The sequence below is a fragment of the Lissotriton vulgaris genome, chromosome 5, assembly GCF_964263255.1.
Source record: "Lissotriton vulgaris chromosome 5, aLisVul1.2, whole genome shotgun sequence".
NCBI classification, from domain to species: domain Eukaryota; kingdom Metazoa; phylum Chordata; class Amphibia; order Caudata; family Salamandridae; genus Lissotriton; species Lissotriton vulgaris.
The window spans coordinates 1,819,139,189-1,819,163,314 of record NC_141693.1 but is presented as its reverse complement, the minus strand read 5'-3'; the positions used below and the strand labels follow the sequence as shown (position 1 = coordinate 1,819,163,314).

Genomic DNA, 24,126 nt, shown 5'->3' with positions numbered 1-24,126 from the left:
AGATAGGGCCGGAGCTTTTTGAGGGCCCACACCACTGCGAAGGCTTCCCTCTCGATGGTGCTCCAGTGCTGTTCTCGGGCCAGGAGACGTCTGCTGATGAAGGCCACTGGTTGGTCAAGTCCTTCGGGGTTCAACTGGGAGAGGACCGCCCCAATGCCATGGTCGGAGGCATCCGTTTGTACGATGAATTCCCGACTGTAGTCGGGGGCCTGGAGCACAGGGGCAGTGCACATGGCGGCCTTCAGCTTCTCGAAGGCCGCTTGACAGTCTGGGGTCCAGTTGACCTCCTTCGGGTGGTTCTTGGAGGTGAGTTCCGTGAAGGGCCCCACAATGCTGCCATAATCCTTCACGAACCGCCGGTAGTAGCCGGTGAGCCCCAAGAAGGCTCGGACCTCGGTCTGTGTGACGGGAGGCTGCCAGGACTGGATGGCAGCGATCTTTAGTTGAAGAGGGGCCACCAGACCGCTTCCCACCTGGTGTCCGAGATAGGTTACGGACCCCTGACCAATTTGGCACTTGCTGGCCTTGATTGTGAGGCCGGCCCGTTGGAGGGCCAGCAGGACCTCTCGGAGGTGGTGGAGGTGGTCGGACCAGTGGCGGCTGTACACAGCGATATCGTCCAGGTAGGCGGCGCTGAACTCCTCGAGCCCCGCCAAGACCTGGTTCACCAGTCGCTGAAAAGTAGCTGGAGCATTCTTCATGCCGAACGGCATGACCTTGAAGTGGTAGTGGCCATCGGGAGTGGAAAAGGCGGATCGTTCTTGAGCCCGGGGTGTGAGACCGATCTGCCAGTAGCCCGCCGTCAGGTCGAAGATGCTGAGGTAGCAGGCAGCCCCCATGCAGTCGATCAGTTCATCTGCTCGGGGGATGGGATGAGCGTCGGTTCTGGTGACAGCGTTCAAGCCCCGGTAGTCGACGCAGAATCGGAGCTCAGGGGTGGTGCCGGGGGCAGCAGCTTTGGGGACCAGCACGACCAGGCTGGCCCAGGGGCTGTCCGAAGGCTCGATGACCCCGATCGTGAGCATCTTTGACACCTCCTCTTGGTTGCAGGCCCGTACCCGATCTGGTACGCGGTACGCCCGATGTCTGAAAGGGGGACTGTCCCCATTGTCCACGTCATGCAAGCACCAGGGAGTGACCCCTGGGGTGAGGGAAAACAGGGTCGCGAATTGCAGCAGGAGGTCCCGGCAGCCTTGGCGCTGTTCCGGGGTAAGGGCATCTGAGAGTCGGACCCCGTCCACGGAACCATCTTTTTCCCCGGTCCTTAGGAGATCAGGGAGAGGCTCGGAGTCTTCTTCCGCTCCGCTGTCTGTAGCCATCAGGAGACTGAGCTCCGAGCGCACAAAGTGGGGTTTGAGTCTATTGGCGTGGAGGACCCGGAGGGGGTTCCGTGGAGATTCCATATCGATGAGATAGGTGACGGGGCTCTTGCGCTCGACCACTTTGAAGGGCCCCGTCCACTTGTCCTGCAAGGCACATGGTTCGGTGGGGGACATCACCCACACTTGTTGGCCAGGTTCGAATTCGATGGAGGAGGCATTTTGATCGTACCATTTTTTCATGTCCTCCTGACTGGCCTCCAGGTTCGCTTTCGCCATTTCTCTGAATCGCCTGGTTTGATTGCGTAGGGTCAGGAGGTACTTGAAGACATCTGGGGGGGTCTTTAGGGGGGCCATCTCCCAACCTTCTTTGACTAGGCTGAGGGGCCCTCGCACCGGGTGTCCATACAAGAGTTCGAACGGGCTGAAGCCGAGGGACTTCTGGGGGACTTCTCGATATGCGAAGAGGAGGCACGGCAGTAGCACATCCCACTGGCGACGGAGGGGCTCTTCCAACCCCCCAATCATTCCTTTGAGTGTGCGGTTGAACCGCTCGACGAGTCCGTTTCCTTGGGGGTGATAGGGGGTCGTGAATCGGTAGGTGACCCCGCACTGTTGCCAGAGGGACTTCATATATTTTGAAATAAAGTTTGTGCCTCTGTCGCTGACGACTTCGCGGGGAAAGCCCACCCGGGAGAAGATCCCCATTAAGGCCCGGCCGACCACCGGGGCTGTTACAGTTCGCAGGGGAACAGCCTCGGGGTAGTGGGTGGCGTGGTCCACCAGTACCAGGATGAACCGATGTCCTTGTGCTGTACGGGGGTCCAGGGGCCCCACAATGTCTATGCCCACCCTCTCGAACGGGGTGGTGACAACTGGGAAGGGTTGCAGAGGTGCTTTAAGTTTGCGGCCGCTTTTCCCGCTGGCCTGGCACGTGGGGCAGGACCGGCAGTGGTTGAGGACGTCGTTTCTCATCTTGGGCCAGAAAAAGTGGGTCACCAGGCGACTGTAGGTTTTGTCTTGACCCAGGTGTCCAGCCAGGGGGACATCGTGGGCTAAATTTAACAAGAAGTCTCTAAAACGGAGGGGCACCACCAGCACTCTGGCCCCTAACTCCGCGATTCTCTGTTCACTGTATAACAAGTCGTTGTCCCAATAGATCCAATGGGCTCCGGTGGTGTCCCCTGCGCTCTGGGCGAGGGCTTGCTGGCGGAGTCCCTCTAGGGAGGGACAGGTCTTCTGTTCTTGACGGAACTGTTCTTGGGTGGGCCCCCCCTCTTGACACCACTGAGCCAGGCTAGGAAGGTCCAGGGGTTGAGCGAGCTGTTCGGGAGTTTGTTCCGGGGGGGTCGGTGTCCTCTACTGGAGCGATCGGGGGAGGGGGTGCTGGCCATTCGGGTTCTTCTGGTCGGGGGATGGTACGGGCGGCCATGGACCGGGTGGTTACACACGCCCAGTCCGGGAGGCCCAACATCCCCAGGTGTTCTCTTCCTTCTACGGCGGCCCACGGGGAACTCTCAAGATCATTTCCCAGGAGACAGTCCACGGGGGCGTCATCTCGGACCGTCACCTTCAACATGCCGGATACTCCTCCCCATTCGAAGGGGACGCAGGCCATCCGACATAGACTCTCCGAATCGTCGGCTGAACGGACGGGGCAGAGAATGTTCGGCAGGATCTGCTCTGGGGTCACCAGGTGACAGCGGACGGCCGTCACACTGGCCCCTGTGTCACGTAGGGCTTCGGCCCTGCGCCCATTAATGTTCACCCACTGACCATATTTTTAGGTGTTGGCGGGTAGGGGAGCCCGCGGGACCATGTCTCTTCCCCCTAGGCACGCTAGAACCATGGCGGACGGTTCCCACTCTTGTTGTTCTTGTTCGCACTCCTCCTGTTCCTCGGAGATTTGTTCTCCCCCCAGGGCGGCAGCAGCTACCTGGCGGGGTCTCGGAGTCTGGTTCTGTGGACAGTTCGGGTCATTGGCGTAGTGGCCGACTCGCTGGCATCGGTGACATGTGACATTGGCTCGGAACCCCGGGCGCACCGGGGGGTTGCCCCGGTTGGCCGGGGGCGGGGTGCTTGCAGCGGGAGCGGCCGGGACGGTGTCTCTTCCTCGTCCCTGGCCTCCTCCTCCTCCTCGGGGACGGTGCTGACCTTGGTTGTTCCGGTTCTGTTCGTGTGGCCCACTCCGGCCTACTCGAGTGCTCTCCCACCGGTCAGCCTCGGCGGCGAGCTGCCGTGGGTCAGTCAATTTACTGTCGAGGAGGTGCTGCCTGAGCTCGACGAAGCAGTTGTTAGAGAGGTGCTCCCACACCATGAGATTAAAAAGTTGCTCGTAGGTTTTTACATGGCTTCCCTTGATCCATCCCTCGAAGGCTCGGCTGAAATAGTTTACATATTCCACCCACGTTGTACCCGGGATCCGGGTGCAGTCTCGGAACCTCTGGCGGTACATTTCGGGTGTGAGCCCATATCGGGTGAGGAGGGCCGCCTTCATGTGGTCATAGGAGGTCATCAGATGGTCTGGGAGCTGTAACAGGGCATCGCGGCCTTCATTGACGAACCTCCCCCATAGACCGGCTCCCCAGTCACTTCGATCAATCCGGTGGGAGGTCATGGCGATCTCGTAGGCCTTGAACCACTGTTGTATGTCGTCATCTCGGAAATATTCTCGAACGACATCCTTGGGGATGTGTACTTTCTTTTCTGTCGTTCCTGGGGTGCGCGGTTGCTCGGGCACCCCCAGTTCTTTGTTCTGTTTCCGTAGGTTTATTTCTGCTAGATTGCGCTCGTGTTCGTACGCTAATCTTTTTTCTTCAAGCTCTCTCTGCCTCTGTTTTTCTTCCCGTTCTTCTCGGAGCCGCAAATGTTCTAGGTTCAGTTTCTGTTCGGCTAATTTGAGCTCACTGTCCATTTTGAGTCGGGCCATTTCTAACTCATGCAGTCTGCTTTTTTCTCTCTCTTGGATCTCTTCCTGCGAGAGACCCGTTCTTCGCTCCTCGGGAGCCGTGGTGTTCCTCTCTGATGCTGCAACGTTTTGGTCCGGGGGTCTGACGGCCCCGGTTTCTGCCCATGACTCAATGGCGTGCTTGAAATCGTCTTTAGTACTCAGACCGGTGGTAGCAATGCCTAGTTCAATGCAGAATTGTTTCAATTCACGATGGCTGTATTCTTCCAATTTCTCCATCTGGAATTTCTCGGTGGATCCGCTCTCTTTGGTTGTCATTGTGTTTTCGTCGTGGGGTGAGCTACTCTCTGTACGATTACGCGTTGATTCGGATCGCGCCGCTGGCCACCAATGTTAGACGGACCGGGAGGGTCGGCCGAGGACAATGGGAGAGGTCTCCAGGGAGAATCCCTCCAGCGATCGTACAGACAAGTAACTTCCCCCCCACAGTACTTACACCACACAGAGATAAGGTTTAACGTTCTTTATAAGTGATCTTTAAGTACGGTAGAATGGTACAAGGAGGTCTGGACTCGGGGGTCCCCTCGATTCTAGTCTCTTGGATGGGAAGGGGGTAGCGGGACAGTCTTATTACCAATCTGGTAGATGCGATGATATGATGAATAGCTCACAATCCTCGAGCTCGGCGTTCTAGGTGGACGGGCCGCGGCAGCGCCGGTGGGTCCCGAGATGATCGTAGGTAGCGACGGTCCGCGGCGGCGCCAGCAGGTCCCGATGAAGGTGGTAGTTACAACGGTCCGCGGCCGTGCCAGCAGGTCCCGACGAAGATGAAGGATGCAGAGGGTTGCGGCAGCGCCAGCAGGCAGGACGATAGTTCGCAAGGCAGGACTACGGCAGCGCCAGTAGTCCGTCAAGGATGAGTTCTTCACGGTGTCTCTTGACTCCAGGATACAACTGCCTTCCTGCTCTGGGGCTGCCCCAGTTATAGGTCTGGCGCCCTTTGATGTCCGGACCCTCGCACTTGGAGGTCGGGAGGTCCGGGATGAGGGAGTCCAGACACCCAGCAGGGGGGTGGAGCCAGCGCCCGGGGGAGCTGGGGGGCGATCGCACCTGGCGGGGGAGAGCCATCGACACTTCTTTCTCCCATTGACCTGCCAAGTGGTCCGTTCACCTCCTGGGTGGATGGTGGTGCCGGGATGTCGGGGCCTGGCCAGGCCCAGGGTTAGGGTCGACCTGAGGCCACGCGGCCTCGTGGTGCAGTGTCCAAGATGGCGGCCGGGCGAGGGCCGGTAGTGGTTCGGCCCCATGATACAGAGATGTCCGGGGGCAGGAGTCCCGTATGAGACGGGGTGCGGGGTACTTCTGTGGGTAACACCTGGAGGGCCGGGGCTTTGGCCCTGTCATGCGGGGAGGGAGCAAGCCGTTCCTGTGGCCTGTCCAACAGCGCCTGTGTGCGTGTGCAGCGCCTGTGTGCGTGCGCAGTGCCGGTGTGTCTATGTACTGCATGTGTGTGTGAACAGTGCCTATGTGTACGCGCAGTGCCGGTGTGTGTGAGCAGCCTGTGTGTGTATGTAGTGCCTGTGAACAGTGTCTGTGTGTGTGAACAGTGTCTGTGTGAGTGAACAGTGTCTGTGTGAGTGAACAGTGTCTGTGTGTGAAAAGCGCCTGTGTGTGTGAAAAGTGCCTGTGTGTGTGAAAAGTGCCTGTGTGTGAAAAGTGCCTGTGTGTGTGAGCAGTGTGTGTGTGTGTGAGCAGTGTCTGTGTGCATTAACAGTGCCTGTGTGTGAACAGTGCCTGTGTATGAACAGTGCCTGTGTGCATTAACAGTGCCCTTGTGCATTAACAGTGCCCTTGTGTGAACAGTGCCTGTGTGTGAACAGTGCGCATGTGTGTGATCAGTGCGCCTGTGTGTGATCAGTGCGCCTGTGTGTGATCAGTGCGCCTGTATGTGTGAAAAGTGCCTGTGTGTGTGAAAAGTGCCTGTGTGTGAGCAGTGTATGTATTTGTGAGCAGTGTCTGTGTGCGTGAACAGTGCCTGTGTGTGAACAGTGCCTGTGTGTGAACAGTGCCTGTGTGTGAACAGTGCACCTGTGTGTGATCAGTGCGCCTGCGCAGTGCCGGTGTGTGTATGTAGTGCCTGTGTGTGTGAACAGTGCCTATGTGTGCGCGCAGTGCCTGTGTGTGTGTGCAGCCTGTGTGTGTATGTACTGCCTGTGTGTGTGAACAGTGCCTATGTGTGCGCGCAGTGCCGGTGTGTGTGAGCAGCCTGTGTGTGTATGTAGTGCCTGTGTGTGTGAGCAGTGTCTGTGTGTGTGAGCAGTGTCTGTGAGCAGTGTCTGGAGTGTGTGAGCAGTGTCTGTGTGTGTGAGCAGTGTCTGTGTGTGAGAAGTGCCTGTGTGCGTGAAGTGCCTGTGTGTGTGAGAAGTGCCTGTGTGTGTGAGAAGTGCCTGTGTGTGTGAGAAGTGCCTGTGTGTGTGAGCAGTGTCCGTGTGTGTCAACAGTGTCTGTGTGTGTGAGCAGTGCCAGTGTATCCCTGCACCTAAAATCAACCTACTTGTCATGAGGCCCAAAGGTTAGACACACAAGCCCAACTCGGCTGCTCGAACCCTCCATGCAGAAACACATTCCTGCTCTCGGAGGTTTGGTTTTGTTGCTGAACAAGACATGAGCCGAATGCGGCAAAATGTGGGACTGTTCGTAAGCCAGTGAAAAGAATTCCATTTCATACCTGGACCTTACTGTCTCCAATACAAACGCACTTGGAGTGGAGAAGTGTGGCTCACTGGTTAGAGGAGGCAGACCTAGAAGCAGAGGTCAGCCCGGGACCAGGGTTCAATTCCCGGCTCAGCGGGGTCTTGAGTCCTAAAATGTCCATGGACTTGACAATTCTCGCTCAGGTGCCTACTCGATTCACGGGTTCACACTCTGCGACTCTGGGCAATAGCTTGCTTAATCTCCACAACGGCCCCTCGCGGCGGGATGCCTGGCTTTCATCTTGTGGATACCCTGCTGGGGTTATCTCACATGGGAATACCAGGACGGGTTCCCTAAGCAAGCGCTTAGAGACCGGTTGGTGATTTGCGCTATATAAATACCTGTACATTTACATTTACATTTAATTACATACTTTGTGGGGTAATGAAGACTGTGTGTCTCATTGTCGGCGCACGACCAAGCCAGCTCTTCAAAGGCCAACACTTACACATGAAAGGATGCAGACCAACGCGCGCCCACCAAACTCACTGCAGACTGGTGAACGCGCCCCGAACATCTGGGTTCAATTACCGCGGCACCCTGACAGCTCGTAATTGACAATTTATTGCACTCCCCTGCGCGTAACCGCACAGAATATGCAGGAAGTGCACAAACTGAAATCCATATGGCGTATTGCGTGAAGGCTACTAGAAACACAGCACTGCGAGGACCAATTAGCATGCAGATGGCAAAATAAACTACGGAAAAATCTCGCGCAGTGAGGAATTTTTACTTCACTATTCTGAGCCCCGTAACAAGACGGCTCGGAGCTCCGCCCCACTTCTGACGAAGTGGTGACGTAGGCCGAGCCCTAAAAATGCTTATTACAAAGAATTAGGAATGCTTGACTCGGTTGACGATCTTTTAGTTTATAGGCAGCCAAGAGGCCAGGAATTGTATTTATCTTTTTGCACCCATACACAATCACGTTTCCTTCGGACTAGGTTTCGTTTCTGCACAGTGCCCTTTCTTCTGGCTTTTCCTAAACCGGTGAGCTGGTGCGAGAGACTGACTCCCTGTTCATGTAATAATTTAGCCCAAAAAAGCACAATGCACTTTATGCTCTTTTACACATTAGGCTATAAGGGCCCGCTTTATCTGGCCAATTTTGATGGAAATTTGTTCTAGTTCGTATCAAGAGGGTTTTAATTATTTATTATCTTTGTCTTCAGTTGCCATCTGTAGTGCTGTGCTTCATTTTATCAGAACTGCTTTATCAATTAGGAAACGTTATGAATTGTGTTAGGAAAACCAAGCAATGCGATTGAAGGGAAATCCATTCTGTTATTTTCGGACAGCGATAGAATATGCTGAAAGTTTAAAATCATGCAAAAAAAAAATATTTTATATTGTGAAATCTATATATTTATCCACCCTAAATGTTGCATTTGAAAATTTTAAAGATGTTTTATGTATTTTGTTTACTTTTATGATTCAATGAATCGAATAAAGTTATTTGATGATGATGATCACTCTTTTGTTAATTGCAGTACATAAAATACAATTCTAATGTAGCACAGTGAGCTATGAACCACAGTTCATAGCTCACGTACATGGTGTACGGCTCGTACACCCATCGTACATGGGGTACGGCTCGACACCCATCGTACAAGGGGTACGGCTCGTACACCCATCATACATGGGGTACGGCTCGTACACCCCATGATCGCAGGGGTATGCACCGTACCCCTGCGAGCATGGGGTGTACGGACCGAACGGTGTGTATGTGTTTGTGTGCTTTTCTGTACGACTCGCCCTTACCTGACGTGGACCGTACGAATCGCGTCCTCATACCCCGGTCCGGATCGTACTCGTCGGGTCGTACGGCATGTGTACGAGCCGTACGGTTCACGGTTTCAGCCTTGCAATACGTACGGATCGCGATGATTCGGACGGATTCACGGAATACGGATCGTACTACGCGACTCGGACGGACGGGTACAATTCGTACGGAGATGGCTCCGGATATAAATCGTACGGACTGATTTTTCCCCGAATCGGAATCGACCCCTTATTGTCTTAAGCAGGCCACTGGAATTATATGTCCCGGGAAGGACAAATTATGGGGCCGGGTTGAGTAAATTATGCAGCAAGAAAAGGCAAATTGTGTGGCGTTATGTTGGCACATTTTGTAATAGTAGTACTTAATTATTTTGTCATTTTTAAACTTGTTAACACTGTCTGGGCATAGACTGCACCTTATTAGTACCAGTTTAACACCCAAATATAGCAATTAGCAACAGGCAGGTGACCAGTCACTCTTGCAAATGGCCTTCCACGGTGCAGAAACGTGTTGCTGCATTTTTAGTAACTTTTGAATCATTTGAGCTAAAATCTGCAGAATATGTGGCAAATTATGGATTATATGGCAAATACAGAAAATCTATAAGTAGGCGAAAATCGAAGCGGCCGGACAATTAAATAATTCCAGTGGCCCTGGTCTCAGGTAATATTTCCTTAATATGGTCTTACACACTTATACAAGCCATTGTGTCTGTATAATAAGTTTGTGATATAACTCACTCCAACACCCTACTCTACCCCATATATTTGGAATGAGTAGCAGTGTCAAAGAAATTAACTACACATGACAACGGGAATATGTAGAGATGAGGGGCACCATTGGAGGATGGTACTGATTGAATCCTTTGAGAAGGATGTCTGGGGAAAGCACAACAAATATTCTCACACCATCTGGCACCAGCACTAAAGCAAGCCCGTGCAATGCCCCATGCCCAGAGGTAAAATCACGTCAGCAGCTGATTGTGGGACGGCTGGTAGGAAGGCATAGTCTACGAACGGAGGGATTTCATTTCTTTTGTAATCAGTGTTTCGATAAAGTTTTTATTTCAACATTTCCAGTTAAGGCAAAACAAAGTACAGAACCTGACCAATGTGCTCTAATCAAAGAATCTTCTAGTGCCACACTGTAACCTGCCAGCCAAATGCTCCCGGCTGGAACCTTCGATTAATTTCTCTCTCATTCTTTGAAAAATGTCCTTTCCTTAACCAACAGTAATTTTCTGCGTGTATGTATATATATATGTCATTTCAGTAGCACAACCCTAGCAAAAAGGTAGCAGAGCACTTTACATGGTCCAAAACAACATTTTATTCCGGACACCTGTACCAAATCTTTGAGGGATATATTTATTAACATCTCACACAACACAGCCAAGTCAGTGAAGTTGTTGTGCTGCGTTGTGTGAAAAGAAAAGAGTAAAGTAACACCATAGTTTCAAAGATATGGTGCATTGGAATTGGGATTGAAAGGTCTGACATGCAAGTTCAAAGTGAACCCTCACATAATCTTTCTGTTCCCTCCCTATTCAACCTCTTCATCTGTTTGGTTCCCTTTTCTCCATCTGTTCTATCCTTTCCCTAGCCATTGGTCTCTGCCTATCTACCCCACCTGCTTTCTCTAAGTTACCCCTACCTCACCTTTTATATACCCCCTCTACCTTTTTGCTCTTAACAACCTTCTCTCTCTCTCACTCTCACCATCTTTCCGTATCTGCTTTTTACTCTTTTATCTGCTCCATTTTCTTCTGTTGTCTCCTTTTCTTTTTTCACCATCTGTTCTTTCTCTCAGCTGACAAGCTCTAGCTGGCTTTCCTCTTCTCTCACTGTTCACTCTTATTGTTTCAACCTTCTGTCTCTCCCTTTGAGCATATAATCCTCTGTTTTTCACACTCTCTAGTAGTGCTACTGCCTGTGAACTCTAAGTCTACGGAAACACAAGGAGGTGATGGACGGAGCGCTGACACTTTCCAGACACTCACTTCCAGTCACAGATCTGGGTTGAATACATCATAGCCCACTTCAGCACCCCAGTTCAGACCCAACTACATGCAAATCAGTCTTGACCCTGTTCCTTATGGGAACAGTCCAGACTAAATTGCCAAGCCAGGTCTTTCCTGGACGGGAAACAAGCACCCTAGGACCGGTTTCATCAACCAGGCTAGCTTGAATCCAATGGCAAGTGAGAAAGGGACCCACGTCTAGGCATACTCTGCCACCTTAGGGTAAACAGAGCAAACACAAGGAGATGATGGACAGAGCGCTGAAACTTTTCAGGCACTCACTCCCAATGCGTTGGGTATGCCAAGACGTGGGCCCCGGGCTCACTGTGCCAGACTGATGAGGGGTGAGGCCCTGAAACTGGTCCCAGGATGCACGTTTCCAGTCTAGGGAGGACCTGGCTTGGCAGTTTGGGCCGGACTGTTACCATGAGGCACAGGGTCAATACTGCTTTTCAGGCTGGGTCTAAACTGGGGTGGCATGGTGAGCAAAAGGATAATGGATTTAACCCAGATCTCTTGACTGGGGTGAATATTTGACTTGCTCTGCATTCCGTCCATCATCTGTGTGTCTTTTGCTCTAAGTCTCTGTTCAGCTACAGAGCGCTGCTTCTGGAAATATCATTCATGGTACGGGGTAAAATTGTGAAATCTGTTTCTTATGTCAGCTGTCAAATTCTGCTTGGAGTGTATACGTTTACTAATTTGTTCACCGTTAAGCTGTGCAGCTAATTGCAAAAGTTTGTTCAACAAATGTGTAATACAAACTAAAGAACATAAACCAATTTCGCATTGTACTTTGCAGCTATTTTATAATCAGGCGACATCCTCTGATGTGTCCCAAAAAATGGTCTTTTGTCCAGAATCTTAGTCCTGAGATTTTACTGCACTGCCCAGACTGTGCATTCTTGCCAGTTGAGCACCCTACACATACCAGACACTACCCATTCAAATAACCGCCACGTTCAGTGATACTTCGTGGTGTCCGTCGCAATTTTTTGTGTAGTTTTATAAAGCACAAACTCAACCCTTTTTTTGCTTCTTAGGCACAGGGAGATAAAGTAATTTGCCCAACATTTATTAATAAAGTTTTATATAGTGCGAAGAAGATCCCGAAGGAAATCAGAGCGCTTTACAAAAGGATGAAAAGAAGGACATAAATGCAATGTCGACACCAAGTAAGAATACAAAACAGGAGGAAACTCATAATTCGAGGACATACGAGTCTGGAAATACAAGAACAGGTATGTAGCGGGTTACAGAGGGGGGCACACTATGCGGTTAAAAATAGCAGCATCAAAATGATGGTATAATGGTTGTAGGATCGATGTCTTCTTGCAGGATGTGGTAATTTCTCTGCACTCGCTCGGCGTGAGTACTGAGTCAACAGTACGATCTCATACATAGCACGCTGTCCATACCTTATTTAGCTCCGCGGGTACCCTCTACATTTGTAACATTAGCGCACTTTAAGTGGAGCGACTTCTCAAATGCCCACCTCAAGATGGTCGTCAGATTCACGCAGGCGCAATTATTTATATGTACGGTTGGAGTAGGAGGAGCCGTGTACCACACACAGCGCAGGCGCGCTCGCCCGCCACCCGCCCTCCCACCGGAAAAGTGGCTGCCTCCATTTTGTTTGGTTCCTGGGCTGCGGCCGCCCGTTTTGACACATTTCCGGGTTCAGTGGAAAAGTCAGCCGGACTGAAGGCGGTGGAAACTGTGAGGCCTGTATCTGCTGGGAGCGCGCCACAGCTGACAAAGTCCCCGCCCGGCCTGAGAGCCCATGGTGCGGCTCCAGGGAGCGGGTCCGGGAGGGGTAAGTGAGTTGAGAAGGAAGGGTACCAGCCTGGGGTGAAGTGGTGCAGGAGGTGTGGCTAGTATACAAAGGTACGAGATGAAGATCTGGGTGGCGTGAGAAGTGAGGGCGGATCAGAGAGCATTTCAGAATGGTCGCTAAAGGTGACGGATATCTAGGGTTGGAGAGGGGATAAGAGAAGTGTTTGTGAGTGCCTGTGGCAGTAGAAAGAGACAGTCCGGATTACGTGTTCTCGAATTATGCGGAAAGGATTTATAAAAGGGACCAGGTGTGATGAGAACAGTAAATTGGAAGATCCATGCTAGTATGCGTAGTGATGGATGTGGCAACGAGAGTTCGGCGATTTACTGCAATAAAATGTAGTTGGTGCGGTGATGTTCTAGGGAAAGGAAGTTGTTATCAGTCTATCAGTGCCCCTGAATTGGCAAACGTGGTGATTACTGAGGGTGAGGGTGTTTATAGGTCAATCAGCAGTTAGACTAGATTGTATCTGAAAGATTGTCACTGGAAGTTTGCAGAGTCCCCCACCTGAATTGTAGATCACGGTGTGACGTGCAGAGAGTTCTAAAATGATAGTTATGAGTATGTCTTCAGCTGTAGCGAAATGGTCATGCATGCCATGGGCCCAGTACAGTGGTCGGCGATAAGTATTGAATGGAAGGGGCATTAGAGTATTTTGCCAGCACGGTACTTGTTCTTCTGCACAACTACTTTTTGTAGTTGAGAGAGTAAATTATGTCCCGTGATCACTGATGGGCTTGGACGTTTTGCCTACTCGGTGTTCAGAAATGGCAGTGACTAACCATTGCATGTTTTATTGTTATGGAACCGTATTTGTTAATTGGGTGTCTTGTACTGGGATGAAGAAAGACTCCTTGTCATTTGTCTGTGAATTCACTAACCAAACCTTTCACTTTGGTGTTCAAAAGGTTGGCATATTATTTAGTGAAAGCAATCGAAAGGGCAATCAAGCTCTCTTCATACAAGACATCAAGATTAATGGGGCCCCAGTGATTAGTTGTCATAAATGTGGAGTACAGTGCTAGTTATTAAAGGATTTATAGCTACTTCTTTGCTGCTGTCTGTCAAAGGATCAAGTAGAAATGTTGCAAGCAGTAGCTCCTGGGTATGAGGAACTAAATGGTATGACGAGCTGGTAGAGCTAGTCACAAATCTAATTCCCTTAAACATTTCTGGTTCATCCTGTATACTAGCAATGCGTGAATACATTACTATTTGATGGCTCTTAACGTGATGCTATTCAATGAAGTTATAAAGATCTAATAACCCAAATCGATTGTAGGTGTAATGGGAAACACAAGTGAATAGGATGGACGTTTAATGTTGTACAGAAAATATCTGGAGTAGAAGAACTGTAAGAGTCCTCAAAGCATAACTTCCTGAACTATTGGCCTCTTCTCTTATACACACAAATTTAGGTTTATGAAGGAAAAACACATAAAATAGATTGAGCATTTTTATGTGAATTAACAATTGACCTATTCTGGTGTACTGAGAGTTTGATTCATGGGTTGCTTTGTGGCATATGACCAGCTACAAGCCAATAGTTTTATTTGTTGCATTAGCAGTGACTATTACTTGCTCATCATGTACATCAAGCAAATTGGAATTTGTCTTGGGTTTTTGATGCTTTTGAGAAGTGTTGAGAAGTGTTATCTGTTCATTAAATTCACATTAGTCATCAGAGGCTACGTGCATGTGTGGCTGGTCATTGGCAATCTCATTGTAGAAGGGCAGTTGCCACACCAACTGTATCCTTAGCATTGGATGTTGGTCTATGTCTTGATGTCCTTGGGTATAATACATTGCTGCATGCTTTACTGTATGAACACTTGGCTGTCTTATTGAGGAGATGGCGAGATCTGTTCTGTGGGGGATGTTGTCAACTCTCTTTTCCTGCCCTAAGCACCTTGATTAGATTCCAGAGTGGAATGCATCGCTTTACATATATTCATAAGTCATTAATTTGTCCTTGGATTGTCATCATAAGCAGAGGTCTTGGTGATTCGTGTTTTTTTTTTGTGACGTTTTGATGTGTAATATAAGTTGCTGGCGATGCCATTGCAGATTAGATGAATGAGGGTGAAAACCCTTTGAAACTGTTCACAATTGCCCGGTACGTCTGAGAAGAAGTGGTGGTTGTCCGTTGGTTAAAAAAATTTCAAAGGCTCTCAGTGTATAATGGCTAACATCATAGTCTGATAATGTGGTGCAAGATAACTTGCTGTTCATAGGTTTCATTTGCCTGTGCTTCGTTTTATAGTGGAAGTGCGTAGCTTAGCCCCTTGCGTGGAAAGGCGTTTGTCTTGTCCCTCTGATCTCTTTGGGCTTAAGATACTCTTTTGGTTCTCAGATTGACTTGTTGACCATGCTTGTTAAAAGAGATGCTTCACTGACTGCTGAGAAGTTTGCACTGTATGGTGTCTTGCATGATCCATGAATTGTAGCTCGTGTTTTTCCCATTGGTTCAGTGTTTACTTTCTTGGTATTGTAAGTTTTATAGTGGGCTTGGTATTCCCATGTGACATTATCTTTGATGCATACTATGGCCTTCTTTACAGTACCTTTGGCAGTGGCATTGGAAACCTGCAGTTTCTGTAATGGCTGGCAAAATAAAACTAGCTTAGAACGGGTTATTGTGCTTTGTAGTAAAGCCGTCAAAAGCCTATTCTGCTTTTGACTAATGCTGGCCCTTATTGACCCAATTCTTCACTAAAACCATTATTAGATAGGTCAATAACGGGTACTGACTTTTACTTACATGATAAGGTGCAAGTTTAAGTAAAAATTTTCTTGTAAAGTATTTTATTGATTTTCCAAAACTTATAGCACCCAGTAAACTGTCTTTCCCTTTCCCCCCCCACATTCCTTCCAAACCCACCACCCTTCTGGCTGTTGGCAATAGAATCCTTTCCAAGCTTTTTCAAATTTCCATGGACAGCTTCGTCCTGCATATATTGCCTTTTCTTGTATACAGCACAAGGCCATTTCCCTTTCCCAATCTCCAATACCTGGGTGTCTGTAGGAGCACCATCGATGCGCTTTTACCCGTATGGTAAGAAGTAGCACCAAATTCGGAGGGGGAGTTTCAGCTTCAAAGAATCACTTTAACCGAGCCAGTTGTAATCAGCTCGAAGCAGTGTCTGTGAGCGGAATTTTGAGTGAGTGCGTTGTGAAAGCCAGCTTCAGGTCGAGTTTAGGGTTTGATTGGCTGCAACATTAACACAGGCAGACGGTACATGTTTGAAATACTTTATATAGCTAAACGATCAATGTCGCCCAATGACTTGTCTGACTGTTTACTTGGCTGGGCCGAATTTGTGTGCAGTCACCATAACCGCGTGTGGTGATAGCTTCTTGTGTTCAGATACTGATGAATGGCATTTGCGCGAAATAATTAGTAGGTACTGACGTGCTTCATAGTAGTAACATGGATGTTCAGGTCTGTTTATCTGAACCATAGCCTTGTATCTTCATGAAGAGTCATTGTTAACGGACTTCGGTGCGTGTTCTGTCTCTAAACTATTAAAGTCTTGTGTTGCAAAAATAATGAAATTTAAATTCACACATTGAGAACTGCTTTCTGTAGGAACAAATCCGTTTAGCGCATGTCAAGCGCTAACATATATTCTTTGTTCTTGCCATTCTGGTTCACGATCGTTTAGTATAACTGTTACGTTAGTCAGTAAAGCCAAATCTTTGCTACTACATTGTAGACTTTGTGATTTTTATTATCGGTAATAGCTATCCTTGCATGCTAATTAAAATCTCCTGCAGACTAGAAAGCTGTGAAAACACTTTGTATCCAGCAAACGTCTCCAGCTTGACATATTTTTGCACCGAGCGTGCTTGCGTTATATTCACACCAGCTTAATTCATGTGATATATCTGCTTCCACTCTTGGACTACACAGTGCCTCGCGTGGTCTTTGACAGAATTGTTTCTATATCTGTCAACGGAATGGGAAGAATTTTCTTGAGCTATCTTTCGAAGTTTTTTTCTCTCAACTGCATTGTTTTTCTTCCTTTCAGGATGTTAGTACGTTTCAGAAAATGCTGCAGTTGCAGGAAGATTATCTTTCTTTCACCAAAGTGATGCTACTTCAATGATATTAATAGTAATATGTCAAAGGCAGACCATCCATTTTCCTAATACAGTTGAAAACTTGCACGTCCCAGCATCTTTATTAACACAAAAAGACTGACTTAAACTTCTACAAGGCATTTTAGCCTGGAAACCATTCAGCATATAGCCGTAAGCTGTTTTTTTTAATGATGAGATTTCAACATAGAATCGATACAGGAGTCGCAGGTATAAGGTTTACTCTAAAAACCACATTTGCATTTTTTTTTGCTTCGTGTTTTGTGGTAAACCTCTCCTCGATAATTATTACTTTCAGACTAGGTTAACTTGCATTATACTGGCCTGCGCAAAAGAAAGTAATACACATCACTGCTACGTGTGCATCTTTTAGTGATGGCTGTCATTGATTGAGAAAAACCTCTCAAAAAGAGATGCTGCCTTTTGAATATTGCATTGTTCTAATCATTTGTAAGTTATTGTAGCTGAAAATTGGGTGTTCGCTGTGCGACTGTCTCTTTTCTGAATTTGCTGTGAAATCCTTTTATGTCGCTGTTTGATGTGATTTGATTGTACTGGGGAAGATAAGCTTTGCTTGCTAGGTTGAGTGTGGCTCTAGACAAGGTATTTATTAATGTTATTGTTTTACTATTTGCTAGGTGTTATTTGCATTTCGAGATTTTGGCGCATTAACTCTTCCATATTACCTCTAGAGGGACAGTGTTAGTGTTGTACAGTTGTGACAATAAAAAAAGGTTTCGCATTCCTACGTTTATCTTTCAATTAACTTATTAATTAGAGAAAGTGCGATGCCTGCCTTTGTTGAAAAAGCAGTAGAGTGTTTCATCTGCTAACTCGCTTTTATTGTTTAGGTAAAAGAAGTGACACTTTCGTGTAAGTTTCAGCGTTCTGTTATTTTGGGATGCATTTTGGCAGTGGTCTTTGGAATTCCTCCTTACGTTTTAACTACTGCTACATTTTAAGGCTAATCAATTCCAGATCAGGGCCAGGCTAGACAAATTGCAATCTTCTACCAAAGTACCTTGAAGACGAGTAGAAGTAAATTCACTATGCAAAGAGTGTACCGTGTGGCAGGCCAAATATGTCAAGGAAGAAACGTGTATTAAGGGAATTAACGCCCAGTGAAGCTACTAGTTTATCTGTGACGAATGGATGAAAGATAATAGTGAATGAAGTGCGGTATAACGACAAGCAATGAAAAGTCCTTAAGCATCACTTAGATTGTGTGCATATGCAGAAGGAAGTGTTTCTCCAGTTGTGGGAAACAGTACAGCAAGGTGTCAAGGTGTTTGTTGAAATGCTTTGTGCTACTCGGACATTGTGGAAGTATACTGTGGATTGTTACAAAGTGTGTGAAGAAGTACACTCGCAGTTTTTTAATCATTATTCAGATGACTCACAAAAATCTCTCTCTCGAAGGGTAATAGCTGGGGAAGTTCTACGATGAGTAATGGTATGCCAAATGGTAGTTCCTGTATGCGATTTCCATGATATGTTGGGAGGTGAGCCTGGTTTAAATGCTGCACCTTTTTAGGTCTCGTGACCTACAATGCGTGCAAGCGCATTGAGGGAGCGAGAATTCAAGTAGGCAAAATGCTCGTGAAACCAAGGGCTTTCAGTCGTGGTTTTCTTGAAGTTCACGTGAATCACGTGAGCAAACAAGCACGCGCATTCACGCCCAGCACAGCACATCAAAGGGCTTCTCCTCCCCTAATTATTCATGGCCGGCCGAAGGCCGGCCGTACTTTCAGTTTCCAGGCATTATCAGGTATGTGTTAATCTCTCTGTGTCTACCTCTTCCCTCCCCTCTTGGTCCGTCTCTGTCTTTGCCTGTCTTTCTCTCTCAGAGTGTCTCTCGCTTCAGCCCTACCCCCACACACACTATGTTTATCGGCACTTCTCCTCCCTGCAATCCTTAGGCTTTCAATTCAAACCGACATGCAATGGGAAATTTAAATCAGGCAAAAAGAAAGAAATTACATTTGGTTGTAGAGATTTCTTTCACCAGAGACTTTAGAAGCCGTTTTCCTTGTGTCTTAAGGTTATATTTCATGGCTGTTCCAGCAAACGAGACCTTCCTTCAGTTGTTAACCCCATCACTCGAATCTACGCTGCACTCTACCTATCCTGCACCGCTTGAATGTACTCTGCGCCACGCGACTCAAAACCAATGCACACTGCAAAATTCGGCAAAGTGCGGGGACCCTCGTTGCGTTACTATGCTACTTAGTAGTCGAGAAGAAAGGCCCAAAACTATAGCACGGTGCCATCTCGGACCTAAAAGCAAACATGTTAAAAGAGTTCAGAATGTTTATCACATTAAACCGTTCTACCGATTCCAAGCTGATAAATGCGTGACCGATCTAAAAGACATGACCCAATCTGTGCTAAAGACAACATCCCTACTACCCATGATTGGTAGCAAAAACTACCAATGGAATACTTAGGGTTAATCTTGATTCAGCCACCGGGACCTGCAATAATGCACGGCAGTGGTACTGGATTTTTTTCCCACCGCAATGTGATAACTGACATTTATTGACAGTTGGCTTCTCAAAACACCCAGCGAAAGGTCATTCAGGACTTACAAATGCAATAACAGCGTTTACGTGATCTAGGACTGAACGTCAAAGCAAATAACTGTCAATACAATCGAAACTTAAATCTGGTTAGGGACACTATGTAGTGTCTCCGCAGGATAGCGCAAGAATAACCTCCTATGTCAATATCATCCAATCGACAGACAATAATCAACTCTTCTACATTCCAACAGTGAGTATTTCTTGGTATCGGACACTAAAATTCCTCGGGGGGGGTTTAAGGTCATCAGTGGGATTGGATTTTCATAAGAAATTACCTGTGCAGTCCCTCGAATAGCAGTGTTAAACGACAACATGATTAAATATGTAATTCCTGCAATCACCAAAGGAAGAAGCCACGGTAACTATGGTTTTGGGGTCCCAAATTAAATGTCTTCCATAAGAGCAACAGTACCACATCAACTAGTAAGAATTGACAGCAGTCTCTCACACTAAAAAGGTTCCTCGATTCTCTGTGTACCAAAGAGCATTAAAGTAAGGCCATTCTATGGACTCTACCTTCATAGGTAATCTGAAATTGCTTATGTAGTGAGAAGGCTGGGACTTCATAAGAGCCTGGAGCTACTCAAATATGTTCCTTATTCCATTTCAGGCCCTCAGATCACATCAAAGGTAGGTCCAGTCACATTGATCTTCCCTAAAACTAACACTGTTACACCCCTTCATTCAGCATTTCAGACTCCAGCTAAAACAAAGGAAATGGGGACACACTGAATATTATGCCAGTCTCGTTTATTAAAACCAGCACTGCCAAAACCATTAGGCCTGTTGGCCACAATTTGTTCTACTTTTTTGCTCACTTTCTTGAATAAGCTACAGTGTCCTCACCAATTTAAACAAGCACTGGCATTGCCAATAGGTCTCGCAGTAGGAAAGTTGGAGCTATTGGTTTTGTAAATGACAAAGCCCTTTATGTTTTTAAAATGAAAACAAAAATAAAAGGCATTGTTATTTGCAATTGTAATAGCTCCAACTTTCCTACTACGAGACCTATTGGCAACGCCAGTGCTTGTTATCTTTTTAGGTCTCGTAGAGAGACCTTTTGCCGTCCATCCACAAAGCTGACTTTTACAATGAGGATTTTCAACAGTTCACATGAATCCCAATCACGTGACCTGCTCTCATGCACGAGCCTTTTTCCCTTCACAGCCATCTGTTCCTCTCTCCCCGCCGTCACTTATTGACGGCCGCAGGCCGTCCTAATTGCTTTTTTTTCAAGCCTGGCTACTTCAAAGGGTTCGGGTTCAGCTACCCCGCCCCCTGCAATGCCGAGAGCTTCTTTTGCGTTTCTGAGTGCTCTCCCTCCCTGCTTCGGTCTGGGCCAGTAGATAATCACTTGTGCACGGATCTAGCTCTCTGACTCCCCCCCCCCCCCCCCGCTCTCTCCCTGGCTCCCTCACCCCTCCTCAACTCCCCGCCCCCCATCTCTTCTTGCTGGCAGTGCCTGGCGTCTCTCTATTCCTTTGCCCTTGCGCTCTCACCGTCTCCTTTCCTAACCCTCCGTGCTGCCCACCCCCGGTCAAGCCTCTTCCTCCATCTGCCTGTCCTGTCTGCACTTCAGCCTCCCGCCTCGCTGCTGCTCCGGCTCTCCTGCTGCCTGTGCCGCTGCCTCGGACCCCTGCCTCCTGCCTGTGCCTCTCGCAGGCCCGGCCTCCTCTCTCGCCGCTGCTCTGCTGCTTCTTGCAGCCTCCGCGAGGCGCATCGATTTTCGGACCTCACACCCCCCTCTCCTCTTCACACGTCACCAGCCTAAAATCTGACAGATGTGCAGTCAGAGCCGACCTGGAGTAACCCTTTCACTGCCGGAGGCTGGGCGGGGTGTGTGTGGAGGGGGGGCATGAGGGAAGTGAAGCTGGTGGGGGGGCAAGGATCGAACATACAGTAGTGGGTGGCTAGCATGTTTCTCAATATATATGTGTGTGTATGCATGTATACACGTGTTTGTATGTGTGACATTGTGCATGCATGTGATTTGTATGTGGATGTATATTATTACATAGGCCCGAGCATGTGATTGCCATCAGCGTTAATACGGCGCTGTGTTTCAGGTTGCTCTGATTTGCGTGTTTTTATGTGTGCTCTTCATGCAGCGCACACACCCTGAAATAATGTATTTAATTTGGTACATTTATAGTAGATTTATGGCATTTACTAACACACATAAAACGGAGGCGAACATTAAACCTAGTTTGTGTAATACCTTCTGTTTATTCAATTCTCTTAATTCAATTTTGCAAGATTATATTTTTCCACGTATTATAGTAATTCACGGTGATCATATAACAGAGTATTCTGGCGTTAATGTGATCTATTTATACCTGTGACATTGCGCTGTTCGGTTTCTTTCCCTATTGTATTACTGTGTCAACGTCGAACCCTTCTTTTAATGCTGTCTTGGAAAGCGCTCTGATACCCCCGGATCTAGTCAGTGCTACATAAAACTCTCACATACATACATAAATAAATAAATAAATATATAAATAAATAAAAATTAAATAAATAACTATGTGAAGTACAAGAGGAACTAAGCGTGAAAAGTGAAGGTGCACAAGCGACTGTGTGTGCCATGGGTTATCCCGCACAAGAGGCAATGTGTGATGTTTGTTGCACCAGGGGCGTTATGCGGTGTCGGGCATTTTGCAGTGTTGACTATTGACTACAGGTGTGGTTGTGCGGTGTTTGGTGTCCGGTCGTTGTGACGCCAGAGTTGGCACATCTGGGGCGCGCACCCCTGCCTTGGACAGCGGGGCCAGAGACAGAAGGGTCAGGGTGACCCCTGCCCCCTGTTAATTACATCTAGCGCTAATGGACCCGCCGTGGATGGGGGAGGGGAGAGGCCGCGGCAGTGCACGGCTGACAGGGGCCCAGGGTACCTGTTCTGGTCGGAACACAAGCCTACAAATGTGCACTTCTTGGGAGCTCGCACGCCCGTGCATGCAGTTAACCATTGTCAACAAGTTTGCAAACTAGCATTCGATTTTTTTTAATTTGAGTCTAAGATTGAGTTTGAAGTGGCCCGTGCTATGGGAGGAGGATGCAATGTTAATGGGACCGGAAGAAACCTTCACTACCGCCTTCCATGCGAGCATCAGTGCAGGCTGGAGGCGGCCTCCTCCCTCTGGACAGGGGTGAAAGGACCGTGCCAGGCAGAGCTGGAAGTGTGAGTGCTTCGCCCAGGAGAGAAGAGGCCGCAGGGGTATCTCCAGCCCCGAACAGATAGCGCCTAGACTCTCTGGGGCATATGTACAAGCCCGTAGCCATTGGTACCGTTGCCTCGAGGGGAAGCAGTGTGCTCTATTTCAGTGTATACAGTACACTCACTCTTTCCCTCTTTCCCTGGCTCCCTCACCCGTCTTCAACTCCCCAGACCCCCCCCCTCTCTTCAGACCCCCCCCCTCCTGCTCTGCTGTAATTACTGCTCTGATGAGCTCCGTGCCCCTCCAGAACACACAGCGAGAGCCGCCTCCGGCTCTCGTTAACACCCCTCGGTGAGACAGACAGGAGCCGTGGCTGCCTCACAGACTCAAGGGCAGGGACAGGGGAGAGTGCACGCAGCTGGAGTCAGACGAGCTGCACCACCCCACAGCGGGGGGCTCCTGTATCAGCATCCACAGACTGCCCAGCCATCACCACCCACAGACCACCCAGCCATCACCATCCACAGACCGCCCAGCCATCACCATCCACAGACCTCCCAGCAATCACCATCCACAGACCTCCCAGCAATCACCATCCACAGACCGCCCCAGCCATCACCATCCACAGACCTCCCAGCCATCACCATCCACAGACCTCCCAGCCATCACCATCCACAGACCTCCCCAGCCATCACCATCCACAGACCTCCCCAGCCATCACTATCCACAGACCTCCCCAGCCATCACCATCCACAGACCTCCCAGCCATCACCATCCACAGACCTCCCAGCAATCACCATCTACAGACCTCCCAGCAATCACCATCTACAGACCTCCCAGCAATCACCATCCACAGACCGCCCCAGCCATCACCATCCACAGACCGCCCCAGCCATCGCCATCCACAGACCGCCCCAGCCATCGCCATCCACAGACCGCCCCAGCCATCACCATCCACAGACCGCCCCAGCCATCACCATCCACAGACCGCCCCAGCTATCACCATCCACAGACCCTCCCATCAATCACCATCCACAGACCCTCCCATCAATCACCATCCACAGACCCTCCCAGCTATCACCATCCACAGACCACCCAGCCATCACCATCCACTGACCCTCCCAGCTATCACCATCCACAGACCGCCCAGCCATCACCATCGACAGTCCTCCCATCAATCACCATCCACAGACCCTCCCAGCTATCACCATCCACACCGCCATCCACAGACCTCTAGACCACCAGCCCCTACAATACCATCCACATGCCCCCCCTTTATTTTAAGTTGTGGCCCTGGGGAACGGGGCCCCACGGCCTAAGAAGTCTCAGGAGGTGGGCCTCCAGCCCCACCCCCTTTAATTAGGAAAACGACCCCGTGGGATTGGATGCACAGGGGATAATAAGGCTCGGGGGGAGGGCCACATGGCCCCCGTCCCCTCTAAAAACATAGGGCCCATTCTAGCTACAGGAAGCTTCATCGGGCCTACTGGCCTCTACATTTTTGTTAGGTCTCGCAGAGAGACCTATTGCCGCCCATCCACAAAGCTGACTTTTACGATCCGGATTTGTAGAAGTGCACGTGCTCGTGACCGCGCTTCTATCCCCCTGCCCTGCTCTTCAAAGGCTCCCCTTACTGTGACTCGCATTTCTGCCCAGCCATCTGTTCC

General features: G+C 49.0%; 1 protein-coding gene across 2 annotated transcripts in view; it reads left to right on the top strand.

Annotated features, from left to right (window-relative positions):
- The first annotated feature begins 12,418 nt into the window (after positions 1-12,418).
- The window catches only part of WIPF2 (WAS/WASL interacting protein family member 2), a 380,717-nt gene continuing 369,009 nt past the window's right edge, over positions 12,419-24,126 (top strand). For both annotated transcript variants that reach the window (XR_015296073.1, XM_086924239.1), the window contains exon 1: positions 12,419-12,600. The gene's annotated coding sequence lies outside the window, so the exon portion shown is untranslated. The remainder of the gene's footprint in view (positions 12,601-24,126) is intronic.